A 27,405-nucleotide genomic window follows, 5' to 3' on the forward strand; every position below is an offset into this window, starting at 1 on the left:
TTCAAATCCAAAACAGAGAGCGTAGGTACCCATCATTCTATAGAATTTATTTTCTCAACAGGTTGTTAGGACAATTATGCAGATCTACCAGATGCAGGAAAAAAATTCAGCCTCCTCATCCAGGTTCTGCTATCCCTACAAGACTGCATTTGAAAGACTGAAGAGGTAAGCATATAACCATTTCCTTGCAGATGTTGGGTCGAATTTTACATTTTAGTGCTCTTTCATATCAAGTAATTTAAAATTTAAGATCTTAGGCTCTTTGGGCATTCTGGTTTGCATGGTTGAAAGAAACTAGCCTTGCCTTTAGGTATATTTATTCCTTTGTGGTATCAGACTTAGTATGGTGGTGGCACAGACCTACCTGTGTTTGGTGTTTTTCTTTACTCACTACTTATTTAGCACCTATGCACCATGTACGGGATAATGTTCTAGGCACTATCAATGTTGTATTTCAGGTTTATCTACTCTGTTTTCTTTTTCTGGGTCACTTTTCATCTTTATAGCTGGGCTTCTAATAATAATAATAATCCACTTCATCTGTATAGTGCTTTACAGCTTACAGAGAGAGTACTTTTGCAAAAATTATCTCTTGTGATCCTCTCACATAAACCTCACTTAAGCACTGTGGTGTGGGAAGCGTCATAGCTGAGTGGAAAGAGCCTGGACCATGAATACGGATCAGCCTGGGTACCCATTTTACAGTTGAGGAAGCTGAGCCTTTAAGGGGTTGAATAACTGTTCAAAGTCACAAAGTCATTATGTAGTAAGCTAGTGCTTCTTTTACAGGTTTGTGAACTATCTGAGAAATACCATATTATATACATATATAAAGTATGCTTCTCGGAGTCACAGAAAGCTTACAACCGCAGAACCCAATTATTAAATTTATTCTGGTTCTCCCAAAGGAAGTGAGGATGACAATCTCTCAGTTCACTGTGAATTATTAGTATTAATAATTAGCTAGTACCACAATTGTTTGACTTGTTCACAATTAATTCCTGTGGGAATGAGGAAATTACCATCCTAACATGAAGAGTGGGAGCATGCTTAGACAGATTCCATTTTGTTTTATTTTATATGGTCCTCAGAATTATAGTTATTTGATTATTGCTGTTGTCCAGAGAATAACTCTCACCCCACCCTCATTCAGCCATCCCCTTTGCTACACATGTACTGTTCAGCATATTTTTAATTTTAAAAGTGTGTAATTAGAATGTTTTAAATACTCTCTAAAAGGAACAACAGCAAAGCCTACATTAAGTTGCTTTTTTACTACAGGTGGCTCCTATTTCTGGAAGACAGTAATTCATGATATATATAAGATTCCCCAGCTCTGACTTACAGAGTGTGGGCTCTGATTAGGGAAATGGAATTTCCGTATTTGTTCCCTTTTATACTTTAATTAAATATGAAATTAATTACTTTAATTAAATATGCATGTATTGACAATCTACTATGTTTAATATATTGATTTAGCCGTGAAGGGAGGTTCAGATATAAGAGCTTGGAATCTGGAAATCTTGAAACCCCTGGAATGTTTTCTCAAAACTATTCACATTAGAATCAGCTGGGGTGCTTGTTAAAAATTCAATTATCCATCTTGCTTCTACCAAGTCATATACTTGTGCAATTTGCATTGATAGCCACTCCCCAGGTGATTTTTCTGTGTTGATCTTATACAGAATCTTGCTGTGCCAATTAATTCCACTAGAAGCTTACTTTCTTAAAGACCAGAAGATATCTCATCTGTTTCTGAATTCAACTTTTCTTTATGTTTACTAGTTTTTTGTATTTCTGTCAAAGGAAAAAAATTATTAAAATTATTAATCCTTATGAAGACTACTTTCATGGGAAGAAAATAGGCTAAAATGTGTGGTTCATGAGCTAAATGAAGCTAAACTAAATGTCAAGTGAATTAGGCATTTTAGAGAGAATGGTAGATCACTAAAAATTTTGGATTTTTGCATTAAGTGTTCCTATTATAAAATTGATAGCTCATAATCCAACTTAGTGGTGAATATAATTTAGAAGTATGTTTGGGTTAGAATAAGAGATGACCTGTTTTCTGATAAATATCTGGCATTAATGAGGGAACGTGCTGATCAATTCTTTTTATGTCCCTAAAAGACAAGCCCCCTATTTATCGTTTTCCTGACTGATATTTTGTGCACATCTTTCAGACCTACCAGAGCAGTGCTTCTCAAACATTATTGTGCATAGGAATTACCTGAGATGCTTTCTAAAATGCAGATTTCTGGGTCCTATCCCTAGAATTTCTGAATCAGTAAGTCTGAGGTGGAGGCTGGGGATCTTCATTTTACAATCATACCTTCTCCCCCAAGTGATTACTGATATGCTTTGGGGAACACATTACTGGTCTATAAACTCCTTTCAGGTGAGAGAATTATGGAAAATTGGAGGGGCCAGGACTAGTGCTTTCATGTTGATAAGATAGACCAAAAGCTAAAATGAAGATGGAAGCTTAGCTTAATATGACTCAACAGTCATAGTTTCCTATTGGAATTTTTGGAAAATGTTTCATCAGAAACTAAGATTCTTATTTGTTTTGATGGGGATAAGTACTTTTCAACCTATCTGGATTGGTGTTGACAGATAAGATTAGCAGGTACATATTTGTATTTATTTAATACTTATTATGTCCTCCAGAAGAGGGGAGATTTCCAGATACAAAGGTTTTCTGCATTATTTATCATATTTTATATCTGTATAGAGCCTTTCACACATGCATCTCAAACACGTTTTAGACATTATCTCATAAGTCTTCTGTAACCTTCAAGGTCCAAAGTCTTATTACCACATTGCTCTTTGCAGATAGAACTGTTTTGCTTATTCCTGACAGTTTTATTTGTGCAAGAAAAAAGTAGGTGAATTTTATCTGAATCCAGTTAAAACCAATTTGAATTGGCTGTAACAAGTGTGACTGGGGAGAAGGCGAGGCTATCAATTAGTTCAAACTTAGAAGTGGGTTGAGGGTGTTTGGCCAGACTAGACTGATTTAATTTTGTGACCCATCTGCATCCTCTAAAGCTGCAGTCCCCAACCCCAGTACCCATCCCCTGGCCTGTTAGGAAATGGGCCATGTATTACTGCCTGAGCTCTGCACCACCTCCCCTCAACCCCATGACACCCTACTCCCCACCTTTGGTCCATGGAAAAATTGTCTTCCATGAAACTGGTCCCTGGTGCCAAAAAGGCTGGAGACTGCTGCAAAAAGTACATGTGTTTTGGGGTATTCCCAAAGTCTTCCAAGTATTGAGAACGAGGCATTCCAGTGGGGCAATGTGGTTCTTTAGTTGAGCTGACATTTAGGCGTGTTATCTGTTCCCCAAAGGCCTGCAAAACCCTGACCTCTGTGGCAGAGAAAAACATTTTTTATGAAATTCCTGTGTGTGTGATGGAGCACATCTATAAAACTGAAAAAGGACAATTCAGGAAGAGACACACATTTTCAACCAGACACCTACCCCGTAGGACTCTTAACTAGAATCACTCAGAGCCTGAAGTAAAAAGAAAAGAACTGCACTGATTTTCCTCTTAAACCATCCCCGAAGTCCACTATCTTTCCCCTGGTCATTATAGCCTTTGGAGAGGGCTAAGGAAAAAGCAAAAGGTCTCTGAATTAGTTACATCCAATATAAATGAAAAAAAATGTGCTGTTCCTAATGACCAAAGAAAGGATGTACACAGATCTCAACTAAAAAACTGTGTAATGACTTAATGATGACTCTGAAATTAATGAGGTAGATGCCCAAAGGCAATCTTAAAAAAATCGATAGTGGGATTAAGAAATGGGGTGAATGGGGCAGTGAAAGAAAAAGGACAGATTTGGGGATTGTTCAATTTGATCACTTTCTTTGATTCTACTTTTTTTGTATAATCAGGATGAACAGTTTTCTGAATTCCAAGACAGTGGTTGATACAGTTTGGATATTTGTCCCCTCCAAATTTCATATTGAAATTTGATCCCTAATGTTGGAAGTGGGACCTAGTGGGTGGTGTTTGGTCATGGGGACAGATCCCTCATGAATGACTTGGTGACTTCCCTGCGTTAATGAGTGAGTTCTTACTCTATTAGTTCTCCTGAGATCTGATTGTTAAAAACTGTCTGGTGTCACCTCCCCTCTCTCTCTTGCTCCCTCTATTGCCATGTGACATGTGGCTCCCCTTCCCCTTCTGCCATGATTGGAAGCTTCCTGAGGACCTCACCAGAAGGTGATGCCAGTACCATGGTTCTTGTACAGCCTGCAGAACCATGAGCCAAATAAACCTGTTAATATTTTCTTTATAAATTACCCAGTCTCAGGTATTCCTTTATAGCAATGCAAAATGAACTGAGACAGTGGTCTTTTCTGCACATCATGCTACTTCCCTAAGATCCAGGTTTCAAAAATTACATCTAAGTTACTCTTTTAAATAGCACAGAGACCAATTATGTTATTCATATTTTAGTGAGTTTTTGCTTTACTCAGTAATCCTTCCTCCCCTATTATGGATCATCATAAATGAAATTTATCCCTGTCCAGGCATCAGTTTCCTCAATGAAGGTATTGAATTTTATGTGCTTTCTGTATTCTACATCCATAATTCTAAATCTGAGTTGAGTGGGCAAAGAACCTGGAGAGTGACATCAGAGAGAATACAGAAGGTAGAGCTACAGGGGGTAGAAGCCCCTCCAGAGGGCAAAGCAAGAACATGCTACAAATCTATTATTCAGTCCTTGAATGTGGGTACATCTGTTTCATTCTCAGAATGATTCCCTTTACTTTTTTCCTCCCTTTAAGTCAGTAATGAATCTTTCATATTTCTTACGGTGTTTGCTTTAGAGACATAACACCTTATAAACATAACAAGCCAACATTATGGAAAGACAGTGGCTTAACTTTGATTTTCCAACTTATAAGTGACACCACTCCTAGAAATACTGTAATATTTTTTAACCCATGGTGAAAGGTTTTCTCCAGATTGCTTTGTATCCCTTTCAGCACAGCAGGCAGATAATGGCTCCTAATCACCACCCAATTGATTTTGACAGTATCTCTTTGTGAGTGACTATGCTGAGTGGGGAACATCCCAGGAGGCTGGGAAAGAATAGCCCAGGGAGCCACATAGATCCAGGAGTGAAACAGCCAGCGGTAACTAACTGAAGGAGCAGATTAGCATGACAAGGTGTTTGCCTTTTCTTTCAGCCTCTACTAGATGTTTTCAATTCTGGCTTTCTTGTGATTTTTGTCTGGCATGGCTCTAACAGTCCTCCTGATTCTTCACTTACTTCCTAGTAATCACTCAGTTAGTGAATACTATTTAAATAGTTGCTATCACTTTCTGAAATGGTGTTGTTGAGGGAATGGAGGAATTCAGCATGATGCTTCCACAACCTTAGAGATACCAGTGCTCTAAGCATGAAGAAACCAAGAATTTATGAGTTTATCTAATAGTGGGTTAAAAATTAAGGTTTTTAGAAATCCTAGAATGTATGTTATAGGTGTGGTTATGTTAGAACACTGGAACTCCAATCAGAGAACTTAAAGTCTCCTTTGCTCTACATTAAATGTCTACTTCACAAATGTATATTTATACGTTTTAGGTTAAAATAAAATGCTTAATGTGATATACATAAAAGTGAGATTTTTCTTTCACTACAAAAGTAGTCTGATATTTAAGAAAAAAAAGAATTGCATAGAAAACACCTAGGTTCTCTACCCTAGCATGACTAAGCTATAACATTTCAGAATTTCCTAGAGATGAACACATCTTGCTGTTGGCTCCAGAATATCCAACTTCCCCTGTCCCCCTCAGGGAGCTACTCTATTTAGGAATCAGCTTCTTTTACATCTGGCTGCCATCATGGGAACTATTGAGAAAAACCATCATCACTCCTGTGACAACATCCTGAGCCTTACATCTGAAACAGAATTCAGGTAGAGAACAGGAAGTTAGAGCAGATAGATCTTTTCCAGGCTAACTCTTGTCGCAGGTCCTAGACTAATCCAGGCCATGGACAGGGAAAATTCAAGTGTTGCTTGGTGATTGAGCATAGAATCAGTCTTTGTGCTGGTCCTTCCTGGAGCTTACCCTGGCCCTGTGGAGTAGGCTGTCACTTTAGTCCTTATGACTAATTCCAGTAATAGGCCTTTTTTAGGTTCTGTGTGTCTGTCTCTGGCCCTTCTTTTTTGGATTGGAGTTCTACCTTGATCCCTTCAGCCTCATGGAACTTAGAAGCCAATCCCTAAACCAAAGTCTGCATGAGTGTTTAATATAAGCTGCTGCATCTCTGTTGCCCATCATCTGTATGTTTGGAACTTTGCCTGTTGTTGATGCCTGACTCCTAACATGCCTCTCCACTTTTGGATATCCACCTGTTGACATGTGGAGCCTTCCTCTCACCCCTGTAATGGCCTACATGAATCCTTTGCTTACTGTCAGACTCCCTTAACACCGTGCCTTGTCTGCACATTCGGATTTCTTTTTGGTGTTTATTAAATGAGCCTGCTGTCCTGCCTAGTTTCAGTGCAATTGCCTATAGTCATTCTCAAACTTTAATGTGCACAGAAACCACCAAGGATGCTTATTAAAAGTGTAGGTTGTTGGTTTCCGCCATTAGAGATTGTGATTCAGTAACTGAATTGCAGTTTACAAATCTGCATTTTTGTTTTTGTTGTTTTTTGAGACAGAGTTTCTCTCTGTTGCCCCAGGCTGGAGTGCAGTGGCTTCATCATCATAACTCACTGCAACCTCAAACTTCTAGGCTAAAGTGATCCTCCTGCCTCAGCCTCCAGGGTAGCTAGTAGCTAGGACTACATGCATGTGCCATCATGCCCAGCTAATTTTGGGGTTTTTTTTGTTCTTTTTTTTTTAGAGACAGAGTCTCACTGTGTTGCACAGGCTAGTCTTCAATTCCTGGCCTTAAGCAATCATCCCCCCTCAGGCTCACAAAGTACTAGGATTACATGTGTGAGCCATTGCACCTAGCCAGAAATATGCAGTTAAACATGCATCCCCCAAATCATTTTGAGGTATCTTGGGAAAACCACACCTTGAGAAACCTGATCGAGTCTCTGGAGCTTCATCCTTCCTTATCAGGCCCATCCCATCTCCAACCAAAGTTGATTTTGACAGAGCATGAGAAAAATCACTTTTCCATGAGGCATTTTTGCATATCACATTTTAGAATATTATCTTCTGTTTTTCTGCTTATTGGACTGTGGAAACTTTATAGAAGTTGTGATATGCAACTAGCTGAATTCTGGCTAGTAAGTCATTCATATATACCAGAATTTTAAGATTTTGCCTCACACTTTGGGCCTTCTTTATCTCTTAGTTAGAGATAACATAGTGTCTTAGAAATGCATGAATCAGTAATATCTCCATCAATGGCGTGCATTTTATGGCCTCTTGGATCTCGATTCATACTTAAATATTGCCCTCATCAATGTGTCTATGGTGGCTTATGTGAGGCCTACCTTGACTCAGATGCAGTAGTCCTCAGACTCAGATTAAATATTTTTGGAAAGAATATTTTCAAGGACAAGTTGTAGACATTCTATTACATGATATTGAATGTATCATAAGGTGTTCCCAGTGGCTTAGAAAAATTCTGAGACATTTGGAGCCTATGGGAGTCATTAAGAAACCCAGGGAAATACTTAATGTTTCTGGTCAAGATGAAATAATAGTTACTGCCTGTTTACCTAACCTCACACCTGAAATAACCAGGGAGAAAAAAGACAAAAGACATAAAATAATGTTTTTAAGACCTTGTACATCAATCAATGAATAAAAGTGATTCCTAACAGACAGGAAACAAATGAGGTGACTATATGATTGCCACACCTTATCGTTTTAAGGGGGTTTTTAGATTTTGGTGGAGGGAGGGGGTACACAGGTTGAGCTTAGCAGACTTCCTGGGTTCAGGAGATAGAGCTGAGAATCCAGGGAGACCAAGGGAGCTAGAGTTCTTAGGACAAAGTATTGGAGAGGAGAGAGCTGCTCAAAGAGAGAACTCCGAATATCCGCAGAGAGTTCCTCTTGAGTATTCAGATTATTAATTGGCACATGCATGTAAGGAAACTGTCCAAGACTGGGGAAATAACCATCAAAGAGAATTAGAGGGAACAGTGATAGCACTCACACAGGTCCAATAATAGTACCTGTTCCTGTCAGCCAGACCAGAACATCCATAATTCATGGAGTACTGGAGAGAGTACTTAAAGGGGTTTTGCTTCGGTAGTAGGGAATAATCAACTCCAGACTAAATATTACATTGGTCCTCCCTAACAAGCAAGATTCAAAATGATCAAACTGTTTCCAAGGAACTTAATTGTGTCCTAAAACAAAACTCAAGAATATGTAAAGAAATACAAAAATATCCAACATCCAAAAGTGTAACATTCACAATGCCTGACATCCAAACAAATACCTCCAGGCATATAAAAAAGCAAGAAAATCTGACACATAATGAGGAGACTAAGCCATCAATCAAAATCAAATCAAAAGTGACATAGATAAGATTTTAGAATTAGCAGACAAGAACATTAAAAGTTGTTATAGTTGTATAATGTCTGTGAATAGAGACTTAGAATATATTTTTTAAAGAGATTAAAACTATGATGTCTGGGATAAAAAATACATTAGATGGGATCAACAACATGTTAGAAATTAAGGAAGAAAAGATTAATGAACTTGACAGCATAGAAATACAAACTATCCAAAATGAAACTCACAGAGAAAAAAGAATTTTAAAATTAGGCAGACATAAATCATACCATATCAGTAATGAAGTGTAAATAGACTAAATACACCAAGTAAAAGGCAGAGGTTTGCAGAATGGATTAAAAAAACATAATCCAACTATATGCTGTCTATAAGAATAAATTTTAGATTCAAAGATATAAATATATTGAAAGTAAAAGGATGGGGAAAAAAGATATACCATGCAAACAGTAACCAAAAGAGAGCTGAAGTGGCTATACTAATACCAGAAAAAATAAATTTTAAGACAAAAATTTTTATCAGAGACAAAGACATTTTATAGTGATAAAAAGAATATAGGAAGATATAACAATTTATAACATTTGAGCATATAATGATTATAAACATATATGTACACTTGACAGAGCCCTAAGATGTTATACATGAAGCAAAACCTGACATAATTGAAGAGAGAAATGGACAATTCAACAATAATAGGCTTCCATATCCCACTCTCAATAATGGACAGAATAACCAGGTAGAAGGTCAATGAGGAAATAGAAAACTTGATCAATATATAAATCACTAGGCCTAAGAGACATCTATTGAACACTCCACCTGACAACAGCAGAATACACATGCTTCTCAAGCCTACATGGAATATTCTGTAGTCTAGACCAATGGTAGGGCACAAAATAAGCCTGAATAAATTTAAAAGGATTGAAATAAAGTGCACCTCTTACCACAGTGGAATTAAATTAAAGACCAATAACAGAAGGAAATTTGGGAATTTCACAAATATATGGAAAATAAATAACACAGTACACCAAGGAAGAAATGATGAGGGAGATTAGAAAATACTTTGAAATATTCTGTTCCATTGGTCTGTGTCTCTACTTTTATGCCAATACCATGCTGTTTTGGTTACTATAGTCTTGTGGTATAATTTGAAGTGAAGTAATGTGATGTCTCCAGATTTGTTCTTTGTGCTTAAGGTTGTTTTGGCTGTTCAAGCCCCTTTTTGGTTCCAAATGAATGTTAGGATTATTTTTTAGAGAACTGTGAAATATGATGTTGTTATTTTGATGGGGATCATGTTGAATCTGTAAATTACTTTTGGCAGAAATAAAACCATCTACCTACAACCAAATGATCTTCAACAAAGCAGACAACAACATACACTGGGGAAAGGAAGCCCTATTCAAAAAATGATGCTGGGAAAATTGGATAGCCACATGCAGAAGAATGAAATAAGACCCTTATCTCTTGCTATATACAAAAAATTAATTCAAGATGGATAAAAGACTTAAATGTAAGGCATGAAACCATAAAAATTCCAGAAGAAAATGTTGGGAAAAACTCTTCTAGGTATTGGCCTAGGCAAATAATTTATGAAGAAGATCCCAATGGCAATCATAACAACAACAAAAATAAATAAATGGGATTTGATTAAATTAAAAAGCTTCTGCACAGCTAGGGAAATAATCAATGGAGCGAATAGACAGCCTACAGAATGGGAGAAAATATTTGCAAACTATACATCCAACAAAGGACTAACATTCAGAATCTACAAAGAACTGAAGCCCCTTGAAGCTGGAAAAGGAAAGGAAGTAGGTCTTTCCCTAGGACCTACAGAAAGGAATGCAGCCCTGCCAACACTTTGATTTTAGCCCAGTGAAACTGTTTCAGACTTTTGACTCCAGAAGTCTAGGATGATACATTTGTATTGCTTTAGTCATTAAGTTTGTGGTAATTTCTTGTGGCATCCATAGAAAACGAATACAGTGAGTATGAGATGTCTTTTTGGGCTGATGAAAATGGTCTAAAATTATATAGTGGTGATGGTTGCACAATTTCCTGAATGTGCTAAAACCCACTAAGTGGATGAATTTTATGGTATGTGAATTATGCCTCAATAAAGCTGCTATAAAAAAAAGAGCATTAGCGAAATGAAGTATAACTTCAAGCTAGTAGTATATATATGTTGTGTGTGTATATATACGTGTTTGTATATTTATATGAACCTTGAACCTTTCCCCTTGTAGTTTTTATGAAAACTACAAATACATTAACCCAAGGATCACAGTGAATCCCAATCACATGAAACTTGAAGAAAACTACACTAAGCTTCATCATAATAAAACTTCTCAAAACCAGTGATACAGAGAAAATCTTAAAAGCAGCTGGGGAATAAAGATGCATTATGTGCAGAGGAATGAAGATAAGGATTAAAGTTGATTTTTCTCTGGAAATGCTACAAATGATAAGACAGTGGAGCAATATCTTAAAAATATCAGAAAAAAATAGTATCAGCCTATAATTCTATACCCAGAGAACATATCTCTCAAAAATGGAGAGAATACCATCACTTTTTCAGAAATAGAAAAGCTGGAGAGATTTATCAGCAGTAGACCTTTACTGTTAGCAATTCTAAAGGAAGTCCTTTAGGCAGAAAGAAAATGGCATTAGTTGGAAATATGTATTAATATCTACAGAAAGGAATAAAGAACACCAGAAATAGCAACTATATAGGGAAATGTATATGATTTTTTTCTTATTAGTTAAATCTATTTAAAATATAACAAATGATATGGGGTTTATAGCATATGTATAAGTAAAATATATGACAAAAAAGGGTAGGAAGGGAGACATGGAAGTATACAGTTTAAAGCTCTTCTGTGTGAAGTATTATCACTTGTAGTTACACTGATAAGTTATAGATATATACTATAAACCCTAAAGCAACTACTAAAATAGCAAAACAATAGTTATAGCCAATAAACAAACAAAATAGAATAATAAAAAATAATCCAAAAGTAGGCTGAAAAAGAGGAAAGAGAATAAAGAATATTTGCGACAAATAGAAAACAAATAGCAAGATGATAGACTTAAATTTAACCATATTAATGGTTAACCTTACATGTACATTGGCTAAACACTCCAATTAAAAGGCAGAGATTATCATATTGGATAAAAACACAGCCAAACTGTATGCTGTTTACAAGAAACATAGTTGAAATATAAAGACAGAAACAGGTAAGGTTGGAAAAATATATACCATACTAACCTTTACCAAAAGAAAGCTGCAGTGGGTAGCTAATATCAGACAAAGAAAATTTCAGCAAAGAATATCACTAGGGATAAAGAATGTCATTTCCTAATGATAGAGGGATAAATTCATCAAGAAGAAATAACAAGTCGAAACCTGTATGCACCTAATAACACAGGCCTCAAAATACATGAAACAAGAACTGACAGAAATTAAAAGAGAATTCCACAAGTACATTTGGAGTTTTCAACACTCCTTTCCCAGTGATTCATAAGACAAGGAAATAGAAAATCAATAAAAATGTAAATGATTTGAAAACCACTATCAACCAGATTGCCTTAAATGACATTTATAAAGCACTTCACTCACTAGGTACAGAATATGTATTCTTTTCAAGCACATATTCTAGGCCATAAACACATTTTCATACATTTAAAAAGATTCAAACTATACAAAGTATGTTCCCTAACCATAATGGTATTAAATTAGAAATCAGTAACAAAAGATGGAAAAAGTAACAAAAGTCTGGAAAATCCTCAAATATTTAGAAACTAAATAGCACACTTCTAAGACATCATGGGTTAAGGAAGAAATCAAAAGGGAATTTAAAAATATTTTGAACAAAATGGAAGTGAAAACATAACATACCAAAATTTGTGCAATGCTGATAAAGCAGTACTTACAGGGAAATTTATAGCTCTTAATACCTACATTAGAAAAGAAGAAAGATCTTAAATCAGTAACCTAATTTTCCACTTTAAGAGACCGGAAGAGAAAGTTAAATCCAAAATATGCAGAAGAGAGGTATTAATAACATATCAGAATAGATATCAATGACATATAAAATAGAAAAACAGAGAAAAATCAATGGAACAAAAAGCTGGTCTTTAAGAAGATAAATAAAATTGATGACTCTCTAGCCAGACCAATAAGGAAAAAAGATATATAAATTATGAATATCAATAATGAGAGAAGTAATATCACAGATTATACTGATATTAATAAGGACATTGAGGAAATATTATGAACAAATTTCTGCCAATAAATTTAACAACCTAGATGAAATGGACAAATTCATTTTGTAAAACCCGAACTATCAAGCTTACTTAAGAAGAAATAGTCTGAATAATCCTATTATCTATTAAAGAAATTGGATTTGTAGTTAAAAATCTTCCCATGAAGAGAATGACAGGCCCAGTTGGCTTCACTGAGAATTCTAAATTTTTTAAGGAAGAAATAATACCATTTCTCATAAATTCTTCTAGAAGATTAAAGAGAAAAGCATACATCCCAACTCATTCTATGAGGCCAGCATTACCCTGATACCAGAACCAGATAAAGACATTACAATAAAAGAAAATTACAGACCAATATCCCTCATGAACATAGATGCAAAAATTCTAAAGAAAAAGGAACTCATAATCCTTTACTAAAAGCAAAACCCCAATGTATTTCTTAATTCATCTGAGGTTTTTGGTAGAAAGCCACATGCTTTTATATTTTTAATAAAGTATCTACTATAGATGTATATTTTGGTGTTTGGTGTTCTTCCTAAGAAACTGATTCAGTGTGGGGAAGCACTGGAACATAAAAAAAAGCCACAAACAGAAATGGTTTTGCCCCTGGGAAGTTTTATAGCTGCCTTCACTGTGTAAAGATGTTAGTCTGGCCACCTCTGTTTATGTATCATTTAATTTATTTGACAGTCTCAATAAGATTTAACTTTGAGTTGAGCTCAGTTCGTTGTTTCCTTTGGCAATCACTTTTACATTTTTTAAAATCAGAAGTTATTACCTCACTTAGTTCCAGAATTTAAAAATTCCTTCTAGAATATGTTTTATTTATGATATACAATATTTCACCAACGTTTGTCTTATTTCTCCTGAAGTTTGTTAAGGTGTACATTAATGAAGGTAAAAGAAATATTCTATATCTACATTTTACAAGTTGATTTGATTTACATATTTTGTTCAGGACCCAATCTATTGAAGAAATGTATTCAATTTCAGTATTTGTTGTATGTATTTTTTCATAATAATCTTAGCAGATGATAATCTTTATTCATAAAATTAGAACCAAATACATTTTATCCATATATTGTTTTACTAATATTTTGACTATCTTTTGAATTAATTCCAGTTTGTCAAGTCTTTAATTAATTGTTATTTTTATTTATTTATTTATTTATTTATTTTTTAAATGGTGGGTTTTTTTCTTTTTTGAGACAGGGTCTCATTCTATTGCTCAGGCTAGAGTGCAGTGGCATCATCATAGCTTACAGCAACCCCAAATTCCTGGGCTCAAGCAGCCCTCCTGCATCAGCCTCCCAAGTAGCCCTCCTGAGTAGCTGGGACTACGGGCACATGCCACTATGCCCAGCTAATTTGTTTTTTTTTTGGTAGGGATGGGCTCTTGCCATGTTGCACAGGTTGGTCTTGAACTCTTGGCCTCAAGCAATCCTGCTGCTTCAGCTTCCCAAAGTGCTAGGATTACGGGTATGAGCTACCACTAATTAATTGTGTTATTTAAATGTTGCATACAGTACTATTCTTGATCCACAGAGGGATAACTGATTTTATTTTGTTGGTTTGTTTGCTTTTTAGTTTTCCTGTTTGTTTTAACTCTTCTCCCTGACCACATGTTGTATTTTTAAAAGTAAAGATTCTATTAATAGCAGCATTACTAAGTTCCTGCTGACATTATTGTTTTATTATTATTGCTACTTTTAATTTTGAAACACATATAAATTTTACACTACATTAACTCACAAAATCATATGGATTCTATGAAAAATACATTGTAATTTATTGTTACAAATATAACATTATTAACACTATTGGTACATAAGATTATGCCATGATAAAACTATATGTCACTTAAGAGTGAAGCAAAAAGCCGTTTGGTGAGATACTGAAAATTTTTGTGGTAATTCAGAGTACCTCGATTATGCATGGAGATGATAAACAAATTAAGGATATAATTGGAGGAAGTGCCACCTTAATGACTCTGCAAAGGTTATATTCAAATAATTATCCTTCATTTGTAGGTTGATAAAATAATTAAGATAATAAATGTGACCCTAAAGCTGTTTCAGAAAACCTCTACTATAACAACAAAAATCATCATATTAACAAATAGTAATAAGAGATATTACTGCTACTATTACCACTATTCTTGGGCATCTATTTTAGGCCATTCATTGGGTCCATCAGGCAATATAGATCCTTTGTTTCGTTTAATCCTCACCATAGTACTATAATCTAAGAGTTACTATCTTCATTATACAAATCAAGGAGAGTTCCTCAGTTTTCTTTTGTGGCACCATATCTTCACTATTGTTTATCCATATGGTTCAGTTAGGGTTGCCCCCAACCCCAGATTCCAGAGGGGGCAACCAAGCTTAGGTCTGGCCAATTTAATAACCTCATCCCACTGGCCACAATGTTTGTTTTTATGGGGCAAATGACCAAACTGAGCCAGTAAATCCTTCCCGAAGACTATTTCTGGAACTATTATTATTTTCAGTAACAATAGTATGGCCTATCTCAGCAAGATTTCAGCAATACACATGGAACAAGATTTGAGATTCGATTGCTAGTATACTTGTACCAATAGCACTTATACTTTCTGTGTCTCTAAAGTTATGATGGAAGGTTGGGACCATTCATGAACATGCCTGAGCCCTGCTACTGTGATTCATGTGGGCTACAAAAAATGAACTATTATAGTGCTACCTGCTTCAGCTTCATAATGAGCCCAAATATCAGTGAAATCATGGTTTGGATGTGCCGGGTATATTTTATTTCTGATATACATTAAAATAAATACATAACCATTAAGAAAGTTTTATCTGTATACCACTGAGAATAATTTTTTCCCAATATATTGGGAAATACTGGACTACAGAAGATGTCACATTGCCCTGTGTTGTTTAGAATGCTGCTTTTGTTTGTGCATTTGTGTTTAAAGTCATGTCTTTACATTTATGGTATAACACGTCCCTTCAAAAAAAAAAAGGCTACTATGAGCAATTATGGGGGAATAAAGCATACCTAGAGGAAGGAAGAGACCTCTTGGATTGTATTTTTAGTTCATATCTTGAGCCAGCATGGACGTGAAGTAGGTATGAGGTGGTCCCTTTTTGCATGTTTGATAAAGTTTTTCTCTTGTAATCTATATCATTTCTCTGGAGTCTCACCTGTAGCACCGGGCAATAGGAGGCTATAGCCTAAAAGCAGGGGTGGGGAACCTACAGCCTTAAGGCCACATATGTATGGCCTTCTAGGTCTTTAAGTGTGGCCTTTTGACTGAATCCAAACTTTACAAAACAAATCTGTTTATTTTTATTAATACATTTTATTTGTCTTTTATATTTTTGTTATTTTTAAAATGAATGTATTTAAAATACTGAAGAATAAAATAAGTTTCAATGAAATAATCCTCCCAGATTGACCAGCACAATTAGAACATTAATAAGCCATAAGGGCTGAATTGACAGCTGCTACGCTCATGAGTTAGTTCTAACTTCCCCCACTTGACTGGCGCCACTACTGCAGGAAGCTGGTTGGTGAGAGTTTATGGGGGTTCAGTATGCCAGCCTGTTAGCAGCTTTTGATAGTGGTGTACTGTGTTTCTGTTTGAAGTGGAATTTGTGAATAGTTGCACAGCTCGACAGTATTTTTTAATTTTTTTCTGCTTAACAGCCCATCATGTCAAAGATGACCAAGAGAACACTGAAGGAAGAAAACTTTTTTTCATGAGGATTGAGAATTGCAATATTATCTTGTTTCTCCTAAAAATAAGATGATTTGCTTGCTTTGTGATACTGCAATATCAACATTAAAGAAATTCAATGCTCATCAGCATTATAGCACTCATAAGACCACAAATATTTTAAATTAGAAGGTGAGGTACAAAAGGTTGTACTGCAGAAATTAAAAGATGAAAAGTAAAAGCAAAGATAGTTCTTTCAAGCAGCAATAAGACCTGGAAATAATGCCATGGAAGCAATTTATAAAGTAGCTTATATACTTGGGAAAAAAAGGCAAGCCATTCAAAGATATAGAAACTGTGAAAGAATGCATTATAAAAGTTGTAGGGTGCTTAGACCCTCATAACATTTCAAAGTACAAACGACTACCTCTTCCAAGGAGAAGTGTAACTGATCGGCAGCACGAATTAGCCTTCTGCTTAGCAGAACAACTTCATGCAATACTTCAAAAGGAAAACATATATTATTCGATCGCTTTGAATGAATCAACTGATACTACTGACTTGGTGCAGGTTTTATACTTCATTTGGGTCATAACAAAAGATTTTCTTTGCTATGAAGAGTTACTCACTTTGGGCACTTTTGTGAACAGAACATGGGGAATAGATAACTTTAACAACTTTCAAGATAAATGTCATGAAGTTGGACTGAATTTGGTCAATTTAGTGAGTGTATGTACAGATGGTGCACCTTCCATGACAGGAAATCATTGCACAGATAAAAAAAGTATTAAAAGATCTGGATGCTCTTATTTCTTTTCATTGTATCTTACATCAGCAAAATCTCTGTGCTAAAGCTACTATTTTAAGTGACACTTTGCACCAAGTTATAAGTATTGTTAACTATATTCATGCAAATGCAACACAACATTGTCAGTTTCATAACATGCTAAAGTGGAAGGATGAGGTATTCAATGTGGATTTGCCCTTGCAGGGACAGGTGTTAGCCAAAATTTTATCTCCATTAAATTTTAGAAAGAACATAATCAGCAGTGTGAATTATTGAAAAAAGATTTCTATTGGAATGCAACATTTCTGTGTGATATCATATCAAATCAAAATGACTGGACTATTTCTTTGCAAGGTAAAACTAAGTCTATATGTGGCAAAAAAAAAAAAAAGCCAAGCATTTAGAAAAAAGCTATCTTTTTTCAAAACGCTTCTTGTTCAAAAGGAAATTTTGGATGAACATTTTCCCCAGTTAGCAGAAGACATGGATAAACAGGATGATATATGTGAAATATTTGAAGAATATGCAGCTATTATAGACCTATTAATTGGAGAATACAATGAAAGTTTCCTTGACTTTGAGAATCATCACATCACACTCAAATTAGCATTTCAGCCTCACCTAGTGGATATCTTCAAGGCACCTGAAGAACTACAGGTGGAATTGATTGAGCTCTCAATAGATGACATTTTAAAGTCATTATTTGACACTAAGAAAGAGCCGGTTGAAATATGGAAAAATGCAGAATACCCACACCTTCGGCAGCATACCCAAAAAATGCTTTCTTGCTTTTCAACCACTTATTGCTGCAAATCCAAGTTCTCCTACCTAACCCAAACCAAGACACCCTTAAGGTCACAAATGACTGATACTTACTTAGAAAATCACCTGAAACTTGGACCTCCATGCTGCAGCCAAATATTCAATGCTTTCCAACAAAAAGCAGACACAACAAAATCATTAAAAGGTTAGTTAACTTTAAAATTAACAAATAGTTTTCATTTTTTGAAATTATTAAGTACATAGTAGTTAGATTTTTACAAAATGATGTACCTTTTTAAGTATATCTGATTGAAGTCTCTTGAATGAGACTTATTTGATTATAGCTAAATTAATGTGTGGCTTTCTAACATGAAAAGGTTCCACACCTCTGGCCGAAAAATCTCCAGGTCAGGATATCTTTCTCTCACTCTTCCTGTTCTAATAAGGCCTTTCATTTTTGTTTCCTTCTGTTAATTCTTATAGACTGAACTCATGAGGTCAGGCCATGTCAGTTTGTTTACTAGCATATCTGCAGCACCGTGCCAGTGCTCAGCACAGAGCTGGGGCTCAGTGAATATTTGCTGAATCTGGGAATGAATGGGTGAATGAAAGAGCACACTCATACAAGGGCTTGTCAGGTGGCAGGTCGAATATTGTAATAGCCAACTGAGGCAAGGAATAGTTATGAAATATCTTTTTTTTTAAATTTCAGAATATTAGGGGGGTACAAATATTTGGTTACATGGATTGCTTTTGTACAGTTTGAGTCAAAGTATAAGTGTGCCCATCACCCAGGTAGTGTGCACTGTACCCGTTAGGTGTACAGAGATTTCGTCCACTCCCTTCTACCCCTCCCACCTGCTTGATTTCTGTTGAGTTCTACTTCTGTATATGCTCATGAGTGCCGATCGGTTAGTTGCATTAAGTATGAAATGTCCGATTTCCTTAACCCTTAAGTTCTAAGTTTGATTGTTGATATCTCTGACACTTCACTTTGACACTTCTAGTTTTATTTTTATGGGAACATACATCTTCAGTCTTTCAAATGCACAGTTTGGCTTGTGATTGTCATCCAAAGTTTTTTTTAGAGCAATTTTTGTGAAACCATGGGTAAGTCAAAAATTTGTATTATTTTCAAATTTAAGTTCCGTTATGGAACCAATGCTGTGTAGACAGCTCAAAATGTCAACAAAGTGTTTGGGAAGGATGTGGCTAATGAACACAAAGTACGTGGATGGTTGGAGAAGTTCCATTCTGGTGATGTTAATCTTAAAAATGAGCCATATGGGCAACCTGAGACCAAGGTAAATAATGATGAACTGAAAGCTGTAGTGGAAGCGAATCCATCTCAATCTATATGTGAATTAGCAGCAAGGTCTGACATTACTATTCCAACAATATTGGACCATTGGAAACAAATTGGCAAGGTAAAGAAGCTGGATAGATGGGCACCATGTGAATTAAATAAGTGTCAGAAGAGAAATGGTCTCAAAGCTTGCCTTTCTTTGCTGTCACAACATAGAGGTGAACCATTTCTATACCATCTTGTTACGTGTACTGAAAAATGGATTCTTTTTGACAACTGAAAGCATTTGGTACATGGTTGGATAAAGATGAAGTGCCGAAACACAGTCTAAAACTGAGTATCCATCAAAAAAAGGTAATGGTGTCTGTTTGGTGGTCCAGTGCTTGTATCATTCACTATAGCTTCATGAGATGGTCAATCAATTACAACAGATGTCTACTGCAACCAATTGGATGAAGTTATGAGGATGCTTGTGCTTAAGCAGCGAAGATTGGTCAATAGAGACAGGACAATCCTCTTGCAAGACAACACTCAACCACATGTCACACAAATAATGCTGCTCTAAGTACAGAGGCTGGACTTGGAAATTCTGTCATCCACTGTATCCACCAGACCTTGCACCAACTGACTACCACTTCTTCCAGGCTTTGGACCACTTCTTGCAAGGAAAAATATTCAATTCTAAACAAGCTGTGGAAAACGCCTGTCGTGATTTCATTGCCACTGGCTCTCCAGGCTTCTTTGCTGCTGGCATAAACAAGCTACTGTTAAGAGGGCAAAACTGTGTTGATAGTTTAGGTGCATATTTTGATTAATTGAACTGCTTTTTGTTTGAGATATAATAAACTAAACTTTTGATTCGAAATCAGACATTTCATATTTAATGACTTAATACCAGTGAGTACATGTGGTGTTTTTCCAATCTTGTGATACTTCACTTAGAAGAATGGTCTCCAGTTCCATCCAGGTTGTTACAAAAAGGATGGATTCGTCATTTTTTCTTGTGGTTGAGAAGTACTCCATTGTATACATATACCACATTTTATTAATCTACTCAGGATGTCTTTAATATCATAGTATCAGTGACAGAATTGGGACTTGTAAGTCTTTTCTCTTTCACAGTGTTGATCCCTGAAATATGTTTGTTGAATAAATGAGTTAATGAAAGAACAATATATGGTGTTCTCTTAAACACACTCATGTTTTTTATTGGATATTAAAGGAACATTTTAAAGAGAGACAAACTACCTGTGTGGCTTCATGTTGCTGGGAACTAAGTGGGGGTGGGAGAGGGAATGAGGAGACAGAATGGACAGATTTAAAATGAAATGTCTTTAAATATCTTAGAAGTAACTAGATATATTGTTTATTAAGAGTAATTTAATGATAGAATGACAATGAATGTCTTAAACTAGCTCACAGACTAGTGTTTGTCATAAAAAATGTGATTAATAAGAAACTTGTCTCATGCTGAAAAATGCTTCTTGTGAGATCTATATTTTCATACACAATGCACCAAAACATTTGTTTCTATTTACCTCGAAAAAAATCCTCTTCAGAGATAGCATGTAGAGAGCAGCCATCTGTTCAGGATTACACTTTTGAATTGCTGTTTCTCTGAACTCGCCTGACTCTGTATATGTTAACTAAAAAATAAGGACCGTTTTCCTCCTTCATCAAGTTCGTTCATCAACTCTGTTGTGAGGATGTGTTTATATTCTAGTATGCATTAATAACTGTTAATTGGATATTGAATTACAAATTAAACTGGGAACCCTGGCGTTTCTGAATTCAATTGCTGACTGTTTTTATTCTGGCTCTGGAACAAGTAATTAAATGTGTCTTACCTTTCTCCCAAATAGGTTTGAATGTTCATGAAATTAGGGGCAACTCAGATGTTGTTTAGCTGATTGGGATCCGGTAGCACTGGGCTGAAGTACAGTAGAAGTAAAAGAAAAGTATGTATGTAATTATCTTAACCCCTACACCCACTACTCCAGTTTGACCCCTAAGGCTCTGATACCATACAAGTGGAAGTAGACCCAACTATCACCAGGTAAGCATCTCTTTTGGGTCAAACTATATTGCGCCAACAGTGATACAGAATTTTAAAAGGCTGTCTTCATATGCATAATCTCATATGAACTTCATTTCAACCATGTAAGGCAATGGGGCAAGTTTTACTACCCTACCAGTTTTATTTTCCTGGTGGCAAAACTGAGGCTCAGATTGGTTAGGTGATTTGATTAAGGTCCCACAATTATTGGGTGATAGAGCTGGGACCTGAACTCATACATTCTGATACCTCCTTATATTACATTAATTCTTTGATTTAAGTGGAAAAAGACATTATAAGGGATTAAAGGAAGCTATATATCACATTTATAGTTGGTTGGAGTGTTAACTTCTTTGTCTTGCAAGATTTTGTTTGTCTTCGAGTAAAATACTTTTGCTTAAGCAGAAAACTACACCAAATAAAACCATCTGTATAGTACATAGTATACATATAAAGAATGAAAGAGCAACAATCCTTTCTGGAAAAAAAACATCTTGTATTTCATTACAAGGCAACTTTACAGAGCAAATAGAAATGATTATGAACTGGCTAAGAGATTTTTCCTGTTACCTTATTTGAGATGTTTCCTTATTGAACCTCCAAGGTCTCCCTCATATAAAGAAAACAGGGTAATATCTGAATTTCAGAGAAAATGAATTATTTCTTTTTAAAGCTGTACAATTACTCTGTTAGAAGGTATAGTTATTAAAACATTAAAATGGAAGTACCAATGTGTCTTTCCTAAAATGTGATTGGCATAGAGAACCTTCTGGATTCTAGTCCATAGTGTGACCTTGGACACGTTTTTCTAAACCTTTCTTAACTCATCTAAAACATGTCTCATGGAATTTTATTTTGAGTTTAGAAATGCTTTGATATTTTTGGATTAAGTGGTGAAGTAGATGGAAATGCTATTCCTAAAGAAGCTTGGAGGTAATGGAATAATTTTATTTTTCTTTTCAACTTTCTTCTCAGGAGGGTCAGGGAGCATTTTATTCTTAGATCATTTACTTATTCATCAAATATTTATTGAGTGCCATGTACCAGACCATGACCAGCACCTTCTTCTACTCCCTTGTACTGTGCCATGAATGATGACACTTGTAAGAACACAACAAAAGACCTGATTTTTATTATGGAATGTGAGTGTACAGTGACCATTTGCAAGGACTCTCATCCTTCTATTTAGTCAAAAGTAGAATTTTCTGTCTCCCAGCATGTGATTAGTACTTAATTGTATGTTGCCTTATTACTATTAACTGTTTCAGCTGGACACACTGGCTCATGCCTGTAATCCCAGTGCTTTGGGAGGTCAAAGTGAGGGGATCACTTGAAGCCAGAAGTTCAAGACCAGCCAAGGCCACATAGTGAGAGCTCGTCTCTACAAAAAAAAAAAAAAAAGTTAGCGGGGCATGGTGGTACATGCCTGTAGTCCCAGCTACTCAGGAGCCTGAGGCAGGAGGATTGCTTGAGCCAAGGAGTTCAAGGCTGCAGTGAGCTAAGATTGCACCACTGCAGTCCAGCCTGGGCAACAGAGTAAGACCCCATCTCTTAAAAACAAAACGAAAAAAAACTGTTTCACAGGTATTTGCTATTAGAAAGTAAGCTCCTTACAGGAGAAAACCATGGCTTATTTCTCCTCCCTTTCTCTACTCAGTACAAAACAGTAGTGAGGGATTCTTTATCACGGAGTCAATGTATGGAGGGACTTCACAGAACTTGTGGGGTCTCTGAAATTGTAAGAAAAATTACTTTTGCATGAGCAGTTTTATTTGAAAAGGGTCCATCATTTTCATTAGATTTTCAAAGGAGTCAGTGTCTCAATAGTTAGCCACCATAGCTTAGCCACTCTAATGGGTTTATGATAAATATTTGAATGGTAGAAACTACAGGAAGATAGATATGACCTTGATGTATGAGAAAGCATTGTCATTATTGGAAGGCGTGCTTGGGGATGGCTCTCAGTTCCCCAACACAAGAGATATTAACTTAATAGCTGGATAACCCATCAGTGATAATATCATTGGGATGTTGATATACTCTTTCTGCTCTGTGATTCTATGATAATATCAATCTGCGCTAGAAAAACTTCATCCATCCCCCCCATATCCATTTTTTTGTGACTCACTCTGAACTATTTATACACATAAAGAATCTTTTTAACAGATAACCAGAGGCCTCAAAATTAGGTTTTGAGAACCATAGCCCTAAGGATATGTGTGAAATACTGAACAGCAAGTAGGGAACTAGGCATGAACTCTAGAGAATAAAGAGGAGGTAGAATGATTTGTGAGTTGAGGTTAGAAGAATCAGAAGATAGTAGTTGACAGGTAGGTTGACACAGTTGCCAATAGATTAAACAGAATAGGATTTAATTATTAAATTGGGCTAGTTACCTTTAAATTTAGGCCTCTAAGCAATTTTAGTTTATGCTGAAATTTTGCTACTTTAGTTCAAAGAAATTAGGACAATGCAACTGCAGAGATGAATTTCAGAAGTACAAAGTGGTAAAACCACATTTATTTTCAAGTATGTACATATACATATTTGTGCATGAATATATACGTGTATGCAACATATTCATATCTGGATACTCATGAAGATATGGATCCAGTCACATGAATGTATTTATTCACATATGTACCAGTTGTAAGGAGCATTAAATGTTGTATTTAATAGAAAATTTTGACTTGCAGTGAAATAGAGTATCTCAAAGCAGTTGAATATTCAATGGATGAAAAGAATATTTTAGGTAATATACCAATGCTTCTTTCCAGGTTAATGTCACAAAGCCTTAGAGGATATATAAGGAACTGAATACAGGCAGAATTCAAGCTGATAGTATCATACTAAGAGATAGTCTAGGTAAGAGAAGTCTGAATGATATTCATTTTGGTGTAAAGGAAATTGGCCATGTTCTATGCTTCAGTTTTCCTTGGAAAAGTGTGTTTGTTAAATAGTCATCACCAACAGCTTCAGTTTGTTCAGTTGGGCCTGGAGCCCTTTAATTAAATGCTTCCTCAAAGTGTTTCCTGTTGATCTTCTGAGCTAGCTGTTTTATTTACTCTTTAGCGTTCTGCAAAGTCTCACTTAGCATCCTTTAGCTTGTGCATTTTTGATTAGTGTGGCATTGCTATTTTTACACAGGTTTTGTAAACTCCTTTGAGGAATGCAGGAGTACATGGAGAAAAGGAGATGGTGGTGAGCTTCTTCCTTTATTTAATGCATCTATTCCCCAGTCTTACACAGACCAGTATGAAGCTGTACCTGTAAAAGCTAACTAATTTGCCAAGTGTTTTTGCTCTGAAGGGACATCAGCTATTTTTAGCAACAAAGAAGTATTAGGAAGTGGAGGGAGGCATACCTCAGAAGGACAGATCTGAAATGAAGCCCAGAATACTGATGAGGTTGGCATGGAGAAAAGAATGTCTGGTGAAAGGTTGCTGAAGGGAAGAGTGCAGACCCAAGGCTCTGGATGGTCGTAGGAAAGCCTCAATTAAGAGTTCTGTTAATATGGAACTTGGGAAATGTTATTCAAAAATTCTTTTAGACAATCTAATAAGGGAAGTCAAGACATGGAAAACTGAACTGAATGATTTGTTCAGGAATATGAATTATTTTTTAGATTGAGGTAAACTGTCAACACGTTTGTTGAGCAGGTGTATGTGTATAAAACATTGTGCTAGGAAATGTACGTGAAGGGCCGGGGGGATGGTATTAAAAAATACAATGTGAGGTACATGTTGTCTAAAAATATACAAGACGCTGTGTTAGAAATTGTGTTGGATGCTTTCATTATATTATACTATTTAATCTTTAAAATAACTATTAGGAAGTAAAATTATCCTTATTTTACAGATGAACAGCCCGAGAGAGAGGTTTTTCCCCCTTTCCTTTCCTTCCTTCCTTTTACCTTCTCCCTTTCTTTCAACAAAGTTGGACTCACACATTGATAGAACATGGTACCTTTCTTCCAAGACTTCACTTTTTCTAAAGGTAGCAGAATTATAGCTATATAATAGGTGCTATAGTAGAGGCATGAACCCAGTGATATGGGGGCCCAGAAGAAGAAGCATTCAATTCTGCTTGGTAATATCAAAGAGGGCTTCCTGGAAGAGGTAATATTTGGGTTGAGTCTTAAAGGATTAGGAGTCTGCCAAGCAGACAAGGAGAATAGGGCAAGAACAACAGTGTGGTAGACACTGATGGCTGCCCACCCAGTACATAGTACCTTTCTTCTTTCTGGCAGATCTGAGATTTTGCTCAAGCATTCCCTCCCCTACTGGAACCCAAGGGAGAGTGACTGTAATCCTATCTTTGGGAGTAAGTGCTGATTGGTTTAATTCAATTACGGTAGGCCCATTCCTCTTGTTTGATTAGCTCATGGGTAGGCATATGAACCAGTTCTGGCCAATGAGATATATGAAAAAGTCTGCTGTGGGGGCTTCAGGAAATGTTTCTTGGCCTTAAGAGGGAAACGTTGGAAGAATTAGTCTTTTTTTTTTTTTTGGTCTCTAGGCATCTAGGCATTGCTGTGCACTTGGAAAGGATGCATAGAACTACAATAGTCATCTTGTGACTATGAAAGGGAGTCAAGCTGAGGACAAATAAAATTTTCTGAGGATGGCAAAGCAAAGAGAGAAAAAGACCCTGGGTCTCTGATGACATTGTTGAGTTGTTGGACAACCCTCCCTATTTTTCACATTTCTGTTACATAATGTTATAATTGTTGTATCAGCCATGATGAATTGGAGTCTTTTGTCATGGTATCCTCACTGATAACAGAGCATGTGCAGAGGCCCAGGGCTCAGAAAGGTCACAGGGCACTTAGAAATTGCCAATAGTTCATGATGACTGAAGCACAGGACATCGTGGAGTGGAGTGTGAGGTGATGGCTGGAGACAAAATGAAATGACAGCAAGGCTCAGATCATGAGAGCCTTATGTGTTATGATTAGGCATTTGGACTTTGTTTTGTAAATAATGGGGAATCGTTGAAAAGTTTAAGCAAGGTACTGGTATAATAAGATTTGCAATTTCTTCTGAGTATTGTGTGAAGCGTGGAAGAGGGATGATACCAGATGGTAGGATACCAAGGTCACTCAGCTCAGGAGCAAATGGATTCACATGCAGGCTGGTCTCTTGCCATTATTATTCCATTATAGCTTGGAAAGACAGAGGTTAAGACAGTATGTGCAAAGTGGAAAATTAGAGGGCCAGAGAGTAAGCACTTTAGAATTTCATGAAAGAAAGGTGGGCTGGGAATCATGGAGAATTTCAAAGAACATATTGGAGTTGAGCTGATCACTGATGGGTTTGGAAAACTTTGGGAGCTGAGTGGAGCAAAAAGCAACATAGGGGAATAGCAAGTTGAACTGAAATGGAGGGTTTTATGGGGGGAAGATAAAGCTAGAATGGTCACTTGCAACCAAAGTGGCAAAGGCAAGAAATTAAACCTTACTCTCTTTCTGTCACTTAGCAGTTATGGAACAGTAGGCTTGATAAACTTCTGTTGCCTGTTTGGTGAATTGGGATTACAAATGTGTTTTATTAACATCACCAAGTGATATCATATGGATACCATGTACCCCCTGATAATATGTGATGAGAAAGACACTTTCCCTTTGTTCTGTCCTTTTCCAAAACCAGTCTAATCATGAGAAAAACATTAGACAAACCCAAAATTAGGAACGTTCTGCAAAATATTTGACCAGTAGTCCTCAAAACTGTCATGATCATGAAAAACAAGGAAAGACTGAGACACTGTCACAGATGAGTGAAGGCTAAGGAGACATGACAACTAAATGCAATGTGGTATCCTGGACTAGATTCTAAAACATAAAAAAGACATTAATGAAAAGCTGGTGAAATCTGAATACAATTTAGAGTTTAATTAACAGTAATATATCAATGTTGGTTTCTTAATTTTGATAAACTAAGGTAATATAAGATGATAACATTAGAGGCAAAGGAACTGGGTAAGGGATTTGTTATCAATGTTATTTTTGCAACTTTTCCAGA

General features: G+C 36.1%; 1 long non-coding RNA gene across 1 annotated transcript in view; it reads left to right on the forward strand.

Annotated features, from left to right (window-relative positions):
* Positions 1–65: 65 nt before the first annotated feature.
* LOC123625314 overlaps positions 66–27,405 on the forward strand; it is a 101,499-nt gene continuing 74,159 nt past the window's right edge. Inside the window, exon 1 of the long non-coding RNA XR_006730456.1 lies at positions 66–165. This is a non-coding gene — a long non-coding RNA (uncharacterized LOC123625314). The remainder of the gene's footprint in view (positions 166–27,405) is intronic.

This window comes from Lemur catta, chromosome 20 (genome assembly GCF_020740605.2).
Source record: "Lemur catta isolate mLemCat1 chromosome 20, mLemCat1.pri, whole genome shotgun sequence".
Lineage (NCBI taxonomy): Eukaryota > Metazoa > Chordata > Mammalia > Primates > Lemuridae > Lemur > Lemur catta.